The following is a 14,530-nucleotide window of genomic DNA, read 5'->3' on the forward strand; positions in this document are numbered from 1 at the left end:
GAAGGCGCGTTGTATCAGCGAGACAGGCTTCCTCTTTGAGAAAAATGGACGCATTTAAGTTACTTCTGGGAATAATCAATCAAACGAGTTCCTCTCCCTCCCCCACCACCAAAATTATCAAACCTTAGCTTAGTTCCAGCTATGGAGATTCTCCTCATCAGCTGAGTTCCTACGTGTCCAACTTATTCACCGTTAGATCATCTCGTCTCACTCTCAGACATTTTGAGTATGCTAAAATTCAGAAACCATTCAAATAGTCTTAATACAAAGTTAGATGATGAAGCCATGAAGGTGTTTATTAATTATTGATCAGTAGAATTCAGTGTTTAATATTACATATATATACATAAGTAACCCACATTGATACACTTTATACAAAGTTTCAACTAAGATACAGTACTCACTATCTCTAGGCTGAAACCCTAATAATAGCAGTATTCTAAAATGTCAGAAATGCCTCAGCTGCAACATGTTTCAACTTTTTATCTTTGCCTTGTTGGGGAATTAAAATTGATTGAAAAGAGTGAAAGAATGGTTTGGGTTTGTCCCATACTTTCCATATATTTGCACTCCTTATTTTATATGATTCCAGTGTTGGAGCATATGCATATTTGGGGGAGGGTTTTGCAATTTCCAAGCTCTCCAATCCCATGACATAAATAAAGAAAAAAGGAAGGAAAGGGATACTAGTTGCAGAACATAGTAAAAGGCAAAATTATATTTAGCTTTATAAGAGGAGCAGGTACAGAAGAAACAAGAGCATTAACACTAGCCTTTCCCTCGTCTTTCCTTTTTTCTCATCATTGTCTAGACCATTGCTAAAGCTGCAATGCCCTATAAAACCCTCATTTAAACATTACTGAAAAGGCTAAAGTCAATACTCTCTCATTCACCCTAATATCAATAACAATACAAATAAAGAAAAAAGCTAAGCTTCCCTAGTTATGAAGAGGATTAGGACCTGTATGAACTACTCTCATATCATCTTCATATATAGTGTCTGGATCATCTTCGTTCACAGTAAACTGAGATAGGCTTGAGGGAGCATGAAAAGAAGCAGTGTCCAAAGACAAGGCTTTCCTTGGGGGATGAAACGTGAATGACTGATGACTACCACTGCTGGTACTGGCGTCTTTATTACTGTTATTATTATGAACAGCAAAATGCAAACCTAACTGGGAAAAGAACAAGATAACGATCCACAAGAAGAAAACTGCAGCTCTAACTCCACCACTAAATCTGCCAATGCCACCTCTAAATATTGTCATTGCAACTGAGTGAGCAGATCAATTCTGGTGGCGCCCCCAAACTGGAACACAGTGCTGTTTCTTGGAGTAGCTTTCGACTCTAAAAGAGAGGATCATAAAAAACCAAATGGGATAATCCTAAAAGGAAGTGGTTTTTTGTTAGTTCTCTAAATCTCGGAAATCGAGTAGAAACTTAGTATGAGAATTTCAGAAAATTGAGAGAGAGAGAGGGAAGAAAAGGGATATTAACTATGGGTGCTACTTACCTTATCGGTGAGGTCACATGATATTGACCCTTGATTCCCGGAAACTTCTTATTTTCCCTTCTGAAATCTTTGGATTTTGCACCTTTTTACTCTCAGTCACACCACTACCCCCACTTCTCGCATTTTTCTTTGCTATTAGGCATCTATTTTCTAGTTTATGATCCTGTTTGCTTATTTTTTATATATATATATCTATGTATTTTTTCTTTTTTCTTTCTTTTTTTACACTCAAATGTTGCTGGGAGAGGGTGTTGTGAGACAGTCCAGTCTTAATATCCGTTGTCTGCGGGAATATGTATTTTGTATACAAAATTTTGCTGTTTGGTGAATTTTGTAACACTAGAAGTTTTAAAGTTTGTAGTTAGGGTCCGTGAGTAGTTTAAGTAATTGGGCCTATTTTCGTGTTTTAATGTTAGAATGAGTTTATTGGTTTAGTGTTTGTGGGTGTGATAGTTTATTTTTGGGTATTGTGTTTGAATCACTCCGAGTGTTTTAGAGGAATTAATTTTATTCGAGTTTTGTTTATAAGTTTTAAATATTTAATTCATTCTTATTTTATTTTATTTTAATTTTTTAACCTAAAAGAGAGAGTTAGCCCAAAATCTTTTTCACACGTTCCTCTTTTCTCTTTTTATTTCTCATGTCAGTTCTTTCTCCTTCCTTCATTATTCTTTTTGTTTTCCTTTGTTTTTCTTTTTGGTTGGAGTATTAAATTGATGGGGAGTTTTTGCATCAATTTTGTTCGGCATTAAAGATTTGAGTTTGGCATTTCAATAGAGGAATTGCATGATTAGTTTGTTTAGGTGCGAAAACGGGTAAGTGCCTTTGAATTTTGATTTGGTTTTTCTAGTATCTTCATTATTTTTTATTAAGGTTTTAAAATGGTTTTATGATCTTGTAATGGAGTTACAGTTTTGTGGATGAATCAATCAGTTCTTGGTGTCGGGGTGTCGTTTTAAGGTGTGTTTCTAAACTATTAGAGGTTAGGGACCTTTTGTTGAAGAAATTCACTATTTTCAGCCCGTTTCGGTGTGGTTTCGTGACTACACGGGTGGCCACACGAGCATGTGTCCACACGGTTGTAAGACTTTGGGAAATTAGGGTTTTAATGATTTTTAGTGCCATACGGCTGTGTGGCTACTGTTAGGGGATTTTGTCGATTTTCACAGAAGTGTGTACCTTGGACACACTGTCGTGTCTTTTAGCCACACTAGCGTGTGAGATTTCTACACGGCCATATTTACTCTGCTATTAATTTTGCTTATTTTGTACAAAATGCACAGTGAGTTACACGGGCCACTCACACGACCATGTAACTCACTCACACGGGCGTGTGCATCTTATTACACGGGCGTGTGCCTCTTTTCACACGGGCGTGTAGACCTCCACACGGCCTATACCCTCCCACGCGGCCTGGGCACACAGTCGTGTGGCCCTGTTTCGCAAATTTGTGTTCTATGTTGAAATTTGGCTCGTTTTGTGTTTTTATATGTTTCGACCCTCGATTAAGCCTTGGTAACTGTGTTTGGGAATCCGATGTGACTTGAATCACAGTATGTATGTGTGTTTGTGTGTGTTAAGTTTAGATAACCGGGAAATGTATTAGTGGGTTATGATGAATGAGCTTGAGATGCTTACCTGTTATCGTAATTCTGAAATGTGTACAAATGCTATCGATTATGAAATTGTTTGACTAAATATGGGTGACTATTTTTGTGGGTCTATTAGTGTATGGTGTGCATTCATGCAATTGCATAAAATCGGGGTTTTTGGTTGCGAAGAGAAAAAAGACTGATTGGGCAATTCAACTGCAATATTTCTGTACAACAATTGACTACACTATTTCATATATGTCAACTTCGCTGCATATCATTATTTCAGTGGCTAAGTTCTACTATTGTGGTGTGTAGGATGGATAGGCTTATCAAAACTCTTGTGGTGTGCAAGGTGGATGGGTCTATTATGGCCCAGTTGTGGTGTGCAAGGGAGTCAGAGTGGTGTTCGGCTGGTGAGGTGGGTTTCGTATTCATTGCATTTATTATATAATTGAATATTCCTTTATTTAAAAACTGTTGGAATATCATGGTTGTTTCTAATTATGAAATCTTCAAATTGTTTGCGAACATAATAATAATTTTATGTGTTTAGTACATCTGCGTGTTTAGAGTAACGTATGTGTTTCTTTCAAAAGCCTCTGTACATGTGTTCGTGCTTCTGATTATCGGTTTTGTATTTTTTATGTTCTCTAAACTAACTATAAATATGACAAAAGCAAGCGCACCTATCGAACAATAGTATAACTATGGTGGATAGGGAATATCGTATCCACGATGACTAAAAGTACTAGTAATTACCGTTTTTCTATTATTTAGCCAATAATTTGGGGTGATGTATTTTAATCTAAATTTACTAAACTAATCTAACTAAGAACGCAACAGAGAATGAATCAAAGAAATAATCAAATATTAACCAATGAGATAGATGATTCCCAGGAAAGAATCCACCTAGACTTCACCTATTATTATGAATTTGAATTAAACAATTTATTCACTTGTGTCTTGACCCGTAGAAATCCCTAAATTATGTTAATATCTCTTTCGAGAGTAAGAACAATTGACTATCGGATGATTAATTGAAATCTCTTTCTAATTAAAACCCCTATCGTCGCATTAACTCAATCTATGGATTCCTCTATTAGATTTGACTCTAATCTGGTAGATTTATGTCATTCTATTTCTAGGATTGCATGAAACTCCACCCAATTATGCTAAATCTACTCCTAAATAGGGACTTTTTCTCCACTGAATTAAGCACATTAAATATGAATTAATATCCCGAAAATATTAAAACAAGAAATAAGCACATAATTGAGAACAAAAATCAAGTATTTTATCGCGTAAAAGCAGACATTAAATAAAAGAATTCATCATAGGTTTTATCTCTTCTAGTTTCTAGGGGATTAGTTCATAATTCTGAATGAAAACATCTCAAAGTCAGAAAAACCACAAGACATAAAAAAACTCAATAAAAATTTGAAAGAAATTAAAAGGAGATCTTCAATCTTGATGGAGATCCACTTCTGAGTTGACTTTGATGGTGTTCTTCGAGTGTTTTCTTCGATCTCCTCTTATTGCTCCCTTCTTTATTCTTCTAATTGGTATTTATAGTCTTTAGAATGCTCAAAAAGCCTAAAAATTGGGTTTTTTTCCCCATATTTAGGAAGCAGAGTGCGAAATCAACATGGACTGGCACAAGGGCATGTGGCTAGCCCGTGTGGATCCTGAAAACAACTCTTTTTGTTTGATTTTGGCTCATTTTTTGCTCATTTCGCTCCCAAATGCTCTCTTAAGTATAGAAACATGAATTTAAAGGATTAGGAGCATCAAATTCACTAATTTTCATAATTAATCATCCAGAAATGCATTAAGAATGAGATTAAAATATGTTACATTTATAGCTTATCAAATATCCCCACACTTAAGAGTTTGCTTGTGCTCAAGCAAAATCCTCAACTCTTATTAAAATTAATTTTCTCAACTTATAATTCTTATCAATAATGTCTCAAAATAATTCACAAATAATCATGCATTGGAAATTCAACTAAAAGAGCACTAAAGATTCAAGCAATCTAAGTCAAAAATTTTTAAAGTAATAAAACATAGGTATTTCCCTTTTATTTAAGTAATTATCTTTAATTCGAAATCGACAAGAATTGACATCCTCATTAAAAATTCCCTCAAATCACTCAAAGTGTTTAAGGTTCAAGAATAAGCACTCAATAGTCAAACAAGAAAAGTCATTACTATAGGCTTGCATGAAAATCAAATCTCCACCACTATAAAATGATATGATACACAAATCAAAAGGTCTTTAAAAGGTTGTAGTGGGGATTAGGTTCAGGGTGTGGAGAAAGGTTGAAAAAGTTAGTTAAAATAAAAATCAAATTGATAATATACCAATTTAGAAAAATAAGCAAATGTTGAATTAAGAACCATTCAAGAATAATAAAATGAGCTCCTTCTCAAAATATGATTTTAACTGTTCAAGCTCAATCAATAAGACTAATTAATAATCAATATTTTTTTTTCGATATATATATTTTTTCGATCTTTTCTTTAGAACAATTAGAAATAATTCAGAAAATCAAACAAAAGAGTATAGTTAGGCAACTAACCAAATCAAATCTCGACAGAAAGGGAGTCAATAAAACAGGAAAAAGTCTCAACTAAAATTTGAGTTATGGGTTAACATTAATGGAAAAATCAAGAAACAGTGCGTTAGACTCAATGGGGTTCACTAAGGGTTAATTACGAAGATAGGCTTTTTATGGGATAAGTGGGTTAAAACCTAAGTGCATTTATCATCTCAGTATATCAAATCAAAGGTGTGGTCTCGACATGTATAATCGAAGCAAGTTCTAGAATAAAAAAATCAAATTGACACACTCATAACCAATAATAAAATGAACAAGATAAATGTATGCTCTAAAGACTCAAAATCTCACAAAAATCATGGTTTTTGATGTCAAACTTGCAAATTTAAAACTTTAAGATAATACCTTAATTCAGGGAAACACCCTAAATTTTTAATTCTGAAAATAAACTTATCATACTTGATTCTCTAATGTCTTAAAGTTTAAATCAACCAATGCACAAATATCTAAAAATCAATCCAAAACACATCAAAAAAAATCCCAAATTGACAAAAAATCATTCTAATAGAAGTTTGAGAAAATTACTTAAACACAAGACATAATTCAAGGATTTTCTAATAATTATATGAATAACCTCCCCACACTTAATATGTACATTGTCCTCAATGTACAAACAGATATAATTACAGTATAAGCAGAATATCATAAGAGAGGGAGAAAACTGAAACTGCCCTGAATATTGGATGAAATCCCCAGAATGGTGAAAAGCGAAATTGTAGGCAATTGAAAGTGAAGTGCATAATTCTGTGCAAGCTAAGAAGAAAATAAACACAAATAAGGAAGAGGATTAAGAGGTTACAACTCAATTAAAAACAATTATAAAAATAAAAATAAAAACATAGTTCTAATATAATAAATGAAATAAGTCTAAGAAAATAAATATAAATATAAATATAAATATAAATATAAAATGAAAAAGAAAAGAAACCAATAAAATTAAAGGTAATAGTAAGAATAATGGTAAAACAAAAATATTAAAAATAATAGAAATATAACTAAATAGCATAAATAAATTAAATTAAAATTAAAATATAAGCATAAGAATAAAAAATAAAATAAAATAGATTAGTAAAATAAAATAAATAATATAACAAATAATAAAAAATAAAATAAAATAAAGGAAATGAAAGGGTAAAAGGGGAAGACCGACAGAAGATAGTGGCCAGAGTTATGACGGGGGATCATGTGTGGAAAGCGGTGTTGTACATGGGTGGGGGCGGGGTTGGTCAACTATTGGGAGAAATGAGGTGGGTGATGAGGGGGAAAGGGGTTGGCTTTTTTGGGGAAGAAGAAAAAGACAAATTGAAGAAGAATTTTTAGGGTTTGGGCCACGTAACCGTATGGGGTGTTTTCAGCTCGTGTGCAATTAAAAATTAAACCCAGTCTTCACATGGCCTTGGACACGCCCCTGAGTCTAGGCCGTGTGTGATTTCCTTCGCTTTTCCCACGTTCGTGTGGAATCCCACACGCCCGTGTGTGATTTCCTTTGCTTCTCCCACGTACATGTGAGATCCTACACGCCCATGTGGCTCGATCGTGTCTCGTACACGACCATGTGCCTTGCCCATGTAACTCTCTAACTTGAAATAAAATTGAAAAAATTAGCTCAAAGATTCACACGGCCTAAGACACGCTCATACGTCCAGGTCGTGTGTGCCACAAGGCGTGTCACACAGCCGTGTGGACTATTTTAGGCCGTATAACCTTCAATTTTTTGAAAAATTAAGTCACAGGATCCACACGACCACGGACACGCCCGTGTGTCCAAGACGTGTGGGTCACATGGCCGTGTCGCCAGGCCGTGTAACTCACTATCAAACCCTTATTGTGCACATGGCCTGGGACACGCCCGTGTGTCCAGGCCATGTATGCCACACGACCGTGTGTCCAAGCCGTGTGGGTTAAAATATATATTTTTTTAGATTTTAAATTAGCATGCAATGGAATTAAAGGAATTAGCAAAAGTTAAACATTTGGGTTGCCTCCCGAGAAGAGATTATTTAAAGTCTAAGCTCGACTTACCTTGTATTTGCATGATTACGGTGGTTTGTGGAGCTGAGGCTTCTTTTTCTTGTTATCAATTCTATTATCAAAATAAGGTTTAAGTCAAGTACTATTTACCTTAAATGTGCCAAATTCAGAATGAGTTACCTCAACTATACTGTAGGGGAAAATGGTTTGTACCACGAATTACTTGACCATCTTGATTTTAGCTTTTCGGGAAATAATTTGAGCTTTGAATTGTATAAAAGGACACGATCCCCAACTATGAATTGTTTGAGCTACTTCAAATGAGCATCGTGGCATCGCTTTGTCGCTTCTTTATATAGTCTCGAGTTCTCGTAAGCATTAGCTCGCCACTCGTCTAACTCTTTTAGCTGCATCAATCTCTTCTCACCTGTAAGTTTAAGGTCATAGTTTAGAAATTTTATTGCCCAACATGCTTTATGTTCAAGTTCAAGCGGTAAATGGCAACTCTTTCCATATACAAGTCTGTAAGGAAATTTTCCTATGGGTGTTTTATACACAGTCCTATAAGCCCATAAAGTGTCATTTACTTTTATCTCCCAATCATTTCTATTTGAATCAACAGTTTTTTTTAGGATGCGTTTGAGTTCTCGATTCGGAACTTCAACTTGCCCGTTAGTTTGAGGGTGATAAAGGGTAGCTATTCTATGATGCACCCTATACTTCTTAAAGACCTTATCAGATTGAGCATTACAAAAATGTCATAATACTTGCTCTAAGTGTTGTGGATATCGCGAATTACTTTAGAATCGGTTATAACCATGAGTTGTCCCCTAGGAAACAAGTTATTTATCTCATTTTCATTAAGCTCCTTGATATGGGGATTCTCTAATCGTGAAAGGTGATTTGCTGCAAGACTTTCAGCTCCCTTCTTATCTTAGATTTCCAAATCAAACTCCTACAATAATAAAATCCACCTTACAAGTCGAGGTTTTGCATCTAGCTTAGTTAGAAGATAACGAAGAGTGAGATGGTCAGTGTAAACAACAACTTTAGATAATATTAAATATGGTCTAAATTTATCGAATGCGAAAACCACAGCTAGCAATTCTTTTTCTGTAGTAGTGTAATTTTCTTGTGCATCTGTCAAAGTCTTGATAGCATAATAGATTAGCTGAAAATGCTTGCCTCTTCACTGTTCAAGAACTGCATCTACTGCAAAATCACTCGCATCACAAATTAGTTCAAAAGTTAAATTCCAATCAGGTGTAACAACAATCGGGGCATTAATTAATTTTTCCTTAAGAATATTAAATGCTTCTAAGCATTTTTGACTAAAATTGAATGGCACATCTTTTTCTAGCAGATTAGTTAAGGGCTTAGCTATTTTAGAAAAATCTTTGATAAATCTTCTATAGAATCCAGCATGTCCTAAAAAGCTTCGAATAACTTTAACTGAACTAGTAAGAGGTAGTTTTTCGATGGTTTTAATTTTTGCTTTATTAACCTCAATCTCTTTACTAGAAATTTTATGGCCTAACACAATCCCTTCTCGAACCATGAAGTGACATTTTTCCCAATTAAGCCCAAGGTGGAAAGAATTATCGAATACTAAAAAGGCGTCCATAAATACCTTTATAATGTTTTCTACAAGTTCATCAAATATGGCTAACATGCAACACTAAAAAGTAGCAGGAGCATTACACAACCTAAAAGGCATTTTTTGATAAGCAAACGTACCATATGGACATGTAAATTTCAATTTTTCTTGGTCCTCGGGAGCTATCGGGATTTGGAAGTAGCTAGAAAGTCCATCTAGGAAGCAATAATACATGTGACCAAATAATCTCTCCAACATTTGATCTATGAATGATAGAGGAAAGTGATCTTTCCTTATGGCATCGTTCAACTTCCTATAATCAATATGAACTCTTCATCATATGATTGTTCTTGTTGGAATCACCTCATTTTTCTCGTTGGCCACAACATTCATGCCTCCTTTCTTAGGAACAACCTGCACAGGACTCACCCAAGTATTATTAGAAATAGGATAAGTAACTCCAGCATCTAGAAGTTTAATTACCTCAACCTTAACAACTTTCTTCATGTTAGGATTTAACCTCTTTAAGCTTGCACGCATGGTTTGTACTCATCCTCCATTAAATTTTTATGGGTGAAAAAGAAGGATTGATCCCTCTGATGTCGAAAATCTTCCAGGCTACAGCTCTTTTATGTTCCTTCAATACTTGTAGTAACTCATCTTTCTCATTTGACTTTAAATCTGAAGCAATAATTACTGCTAATATAGAATTGTGTCCAAGAAATGCATACTCTAGGTGATTTGGTAATTGCTTTAGTTCCAATTTGAGAGGTTCTTCAATAGAGGGTTTTAATTTTAATTCCTTGTTTACCTCAATGCCCTTATAATTTTTCTGTCTCGGTGAAGACTCATTAGAATCTAAATCAATTTTTGTCTCACTTATCACAACATTATCGTCACCTACCTCCTCTCCTTGAACAAGACACAGCTCCAATATGTCCTTATAAACAATTTCCTATAATGAATCTTGAATAACATGATCATTAGAGTTAATAAAATAACAAGAATCATCTTATTCTCTAGAGAATCGCATGGCATCATAGATTTTAAAAGTGATCTTTTCATCACCTACCCTAAGCACAAGTTTACCATCACCCACATCAATGACAACCCTAGTAGTGGCTAAAAATGGGTGACCTAAAATTAAAGGCACCTCACTACCCTCATCCATGTTAAGCACAACAAAATTAATAGGGAATATGAATTTATCTACCTTTACAAGTACATCTTTAATAATATCCCTAGGATATTTAACAAGTCTATCGGCTAATTGAATACTCATCCTAGTGGATTTTGGTTCCCCAAGACCAAGTTACTTGAACATTTTATAAGGCATCAAATTAATACTAGCACCCAAATCAGCTAATGCTTTCTCAATATATAAACTACTAATGAAATAAGGGATAATAAAACTTCCTAGATCTTTCAGCTTCGTTGGCAGTTTATTTTGGAGAATAGCTGAACATTCCTTGTTGAGTTTCATAGTAGATAGTTCTTTAAACTTATTTTTCTTTGTTAATAGCTCTTTTAAGAATTTTTCATATATGGGCATCTGTGAAATAGTTTCAACAATAGGTAAGTTGATATGTAATTATTTAAAAAGTTCAAGAAATTTACCAAATTGTTCATCAATGCTGTCTTTCTTTAACTTTGCCAGATATGGGTTGGTGGTTTCTATTCTTTAACTACTTGTGTTTGAATTTCTTTATGTTTTACTCCCTCATCATTTGCCTTATCAGTTTCCTATTCTAGCTTCATTTCAGGTTTAGCCAACACTTTCCCACTCCTCAATGTAACTACTTTCACATGCACTTTTAGGTTGGGTTCTATATTACTAGGTGAACTACCTTATTGCCTTTTTGAAACCAATTTAGCAAGCTATTCAACCTAATTTTTGAGCCTAAAAATTGATGCTTGTTGATTTTGCAAAGTTATCTCGGTGTTTTGAAAATAAGTCTCCGGCGCCAAAATAAATTTTGCCAAAATCTCTTCAAGGTTCGACTTCTTTTCTAGCTGATAAGGTTGTTGTAAGCCCGGAAGGGGTTGTGATCTTTAGTTTCCTTGAATGCCCCATGAAAAGTTTGGGTGGTTTCTCCAACCAGCATTATAGTTATTACTATAAGGGTTATTTTGAGTTCTAGAATTATTACCCAGATAATTGATATGCTCATTCTCCGTGCTAGAATCGAAGGGTATATATTATGGATTATTTATTCTACCTCCATTTTCATCGCATTACATCACTAGATTTACCTACGCAAAAAGATATAAATCATTCAATTTCTTGTTTAATATTTCTACCTAGTTTGATAACATGGTGATCGCATCTAAATTAAAGACACTGAATGCTTCATCGGCTTCGTCCTCATGACTTACAATTGATGATTATTTAGTGACATCTCTTCAATAAATTCATAAGTAGGTTCGGGTGTTTTATTAGTCAGAGTTCCACCGGCTGCTGCATCGATTAGTTACTTAGTTGAGTGATTCAAACCATTGTAAAAGGTTTAAACTTGTAGCCATAGAGGTAACCCATGGTGAGGGCACCTTCTCAATGAGTCCTTATACCTCTCCCATGCATCATATGAATAGTGTTCGGTGTTAGTTTGAAATTATATTGCAACAATAGTGGGTCCTACAATACTCGATTCAACCCAGTTAAAGTGGGCTTGGCATAATCATACATAGTACAAGAAATAAAAGCAGGATCTATAAGATTTCTAGCAACTGCAAGAGGTAGTTGATTATTTTGATTATCACCCATCTCCTTAGTAATAAAGGAACCTAAACAAAAGAAAAATTAGAATGTAAAAATTAAACTAAAAACAAAAATAAAAAGTAAAAAATAAATGGCTAAATTAATAAAAATAAAGTGTTCCTAATATTTTAGTCCCCGACAACGGCGCCAAAAACTTGATGATCACTAAACTAACTATAAATACGACAAAGGCAAGCGTACCTATTGAACAATAGTATAGCTATGGTGTGTAAGGAATATCGTATCCACAAGGATTAAAAGTACTAGTAATTACCGTTTTTCTATTATTTAGCCGATAATTTAGGGTGATGTGTTTTAATCTAAATTTACTAAACTAATCTAACTATGAACACAACAGAGAATGAATCAAAGAAATAATCGAATATTAACCAATGAGATAGATAATACCCAGGAAAGAATTCACCTAAACTTCACCTACTATTATGAATCTGAATTAAATAATTTATTCACTTGTATCTTGATCCATAGAAATTCCTAAATTATGTTAATATCTCTTTCGAAAGTAACCATAACTGACTTTAGGTTGATTAATTAAAATCTCTTTTTAATTAAAACCCCTATCATTGCATTAACTCGATCTATGGATTCCCTTATTAGATTTGCTCTAATACAGTAGATTTATGTCATCCTATTTCTAGGCTTTCATGCAACTCCACTCAATTACGCTAAATCTACTCTTAAATAAGGACTTTTGCTCCTCTAAATTAAGCACATTAAACATGAATTAATTTCCCATAAATATTAAAACAAGAAATAAGCATACATAATTGAGAACAAGAATAAAGTATTTATTGCATAAAAACATACATTAAATAAAAGGATTCATCATAGGTTTCATCTCCTCTAGGTATCTAGGGGATTAGTTCATAATCCTGAATGAAAACATCTCAAAGTTAGAAAAACCACAAGACACAAAGAAACTCAATAAAACTTCGAAAGAAATTAAAAGGAGATCTTCAATCTTGATGGAGATCCACTTTCGAGTTGACTCCGATAGTGTTCTTTGAGTGTTTTCTTCAATCTTCTCTATTCTTCTAATTGGTATTTATAGTCTTTAGAATGCTCAAAAAACCTACAAATTTTGTTTTTTCCGCGTATTTGGGAAGCAGAGTACGAAATCGACATAGGCTGGCACATGGGCGTGTGCCTAGTCCGTGTGGAAATGCCCAGCACATGTGGATCCTAAAAACAACTCTTTTTTCCCGATTTTGACTCATTTTTCACTCCTTTCAAACCCAAATTCTCTCCTAAGTATAGAAACATGAATTTAAAGGATTAGGAGCATCAAATTAACTAATTTGCATAATTAATCATCCAAAAACGTGTTAAGAATGGAATTAAAAAATGTTTCTTTTATAGCTTATCAATTTTCATACTTTGACTGTGTGCCCTTATCGGGAATATTAATTTTTTTAAATTCCATTTTTTGCCATCTGTTTATGTTTCAATCTCACACTGAGCTCGTGTAGCTCACTTCCTCTCAATTTTCTTCTTTTCAGGTAAATTTCGTGTTCTAAAGTTGGACTCGGCGGCCAGATGTCTCAAATGGATAAGCTTTGATATAATCAAATAAAGTTTTCTTCAATTCTTAAATTAGTGAACTCTTTTGGACTATAAGTATTTATAAGAACTGTGGCATAAATTTTATATTGGACTTTCGTAAAATTTTATTTGGACTAAACTTTAGAAACTATGGATTTTATATTGAACCTAAATTACGAAGTTCATGCATGGTTTTTACGAAAATAAAACTAATATGAATTTTTGAGACTGTGATGTTTTTAAACACTTGAATTTGAAACTGTACAAGAAACATCAATCTGATTTATTTTTGAATTTTTTTACGCCAATTATATACTGTTTCACAACATAGCTAAGTATTATTTAATTTCCTAAAGATGAAGCAAACAAAAAGTTTTCTTGGTTTGAATTAGAGTTCTTGTTTTCGCCACTTTTGGTGGCCAATGAAACCTCCGAAATTCGGTCTAAACTTTTAGGCTGGGTTTTGGGGTGTTACAAATTTACATAAAATATTTTAGGAAAAATAATAATATTGGTATTTAAATAATGTAATCAAAAGAAGCAAGTCATAAAATCTTGGCTAAATGGGTCATATATGTTAGGAAAAAAGTAATTAGAAAAATAGGTTTTTTTTTTTTGAAAATTAAGGAAATAAGTTGATTTTGAAAAGACTGTATGAGCTAGACGCATTTTCTGCACAATTTCAGGAAAGTGTGCCTAGTTGAATGCGTTTTCCTCTGAGTTGGTAGGAAAACACGCCCAGTTGAACACACTTTACTTTCTCTCTCCTTGGCCAATTTTTTTTCTTTAAGGTATTTTTGGGTTTTTTAGGATTACGATTTTTAAGGTTTGGTTAGTTTTAAGATTTAAGGTTTTGGGTTTAGGGTTTTTTGCTATTTTGGGATTTGAGGTAAACACTGTGAAAGCTTAAAGGTA

At 33.8% G+C, this 14,530-nt stretch overlaps 2 long non-coding RNA genes across 2 annotated transcripts; one reads left to right on the top strand and one right to left on the bottom strand.

The window, feature by feature from the left end:
- Positions 1-700: 700 nt before the first annotated feature.
- LOC107909906 (uncharacterized) lies at positions 701-1,831 on the bottom strand. The gene is made up of 2 exons (XR_001687398.2): positions 1,514-1,831; positions 701-1,385 (listed from the first exon to the last, which is right to left on the bottom strand). It is a non-coding gene; the product is annotated as an uncharacterized lncRNA (long non-coding RNA).
- Positions 1,385-13,821, top strand: LOC121214716 (uncharacterized). The gene is made up of 3 exons (XR_005910417.1): positions 1,385-1,520; positions 3,424-3,526; positions 13,573-13,821. It is a non-coding gene; the product is annotated as an uncharacterized lncRNA (long non-coding RNA).
- The last annotated feature ends 709 nt before the right edge of the window (positions 13,822-14,530 follow it).

The sequence above is a fragment of the Gossypium hirsutum genome, chromosome D02 (assembly GCF_007990345.1).
Source record: "Gossypium hirsutum isolate 1008001.06 chromosome D02, Gossypium_hirsutum_v2.1, whole genome shotgun sequence".
NCBI classification, from domain to species: Eukaryota; Viridiplantae; Streptophyta; class Magnoliopsida; order Malvales; family Malvaceae; genus Gossypium; species Gossypium hirsutum.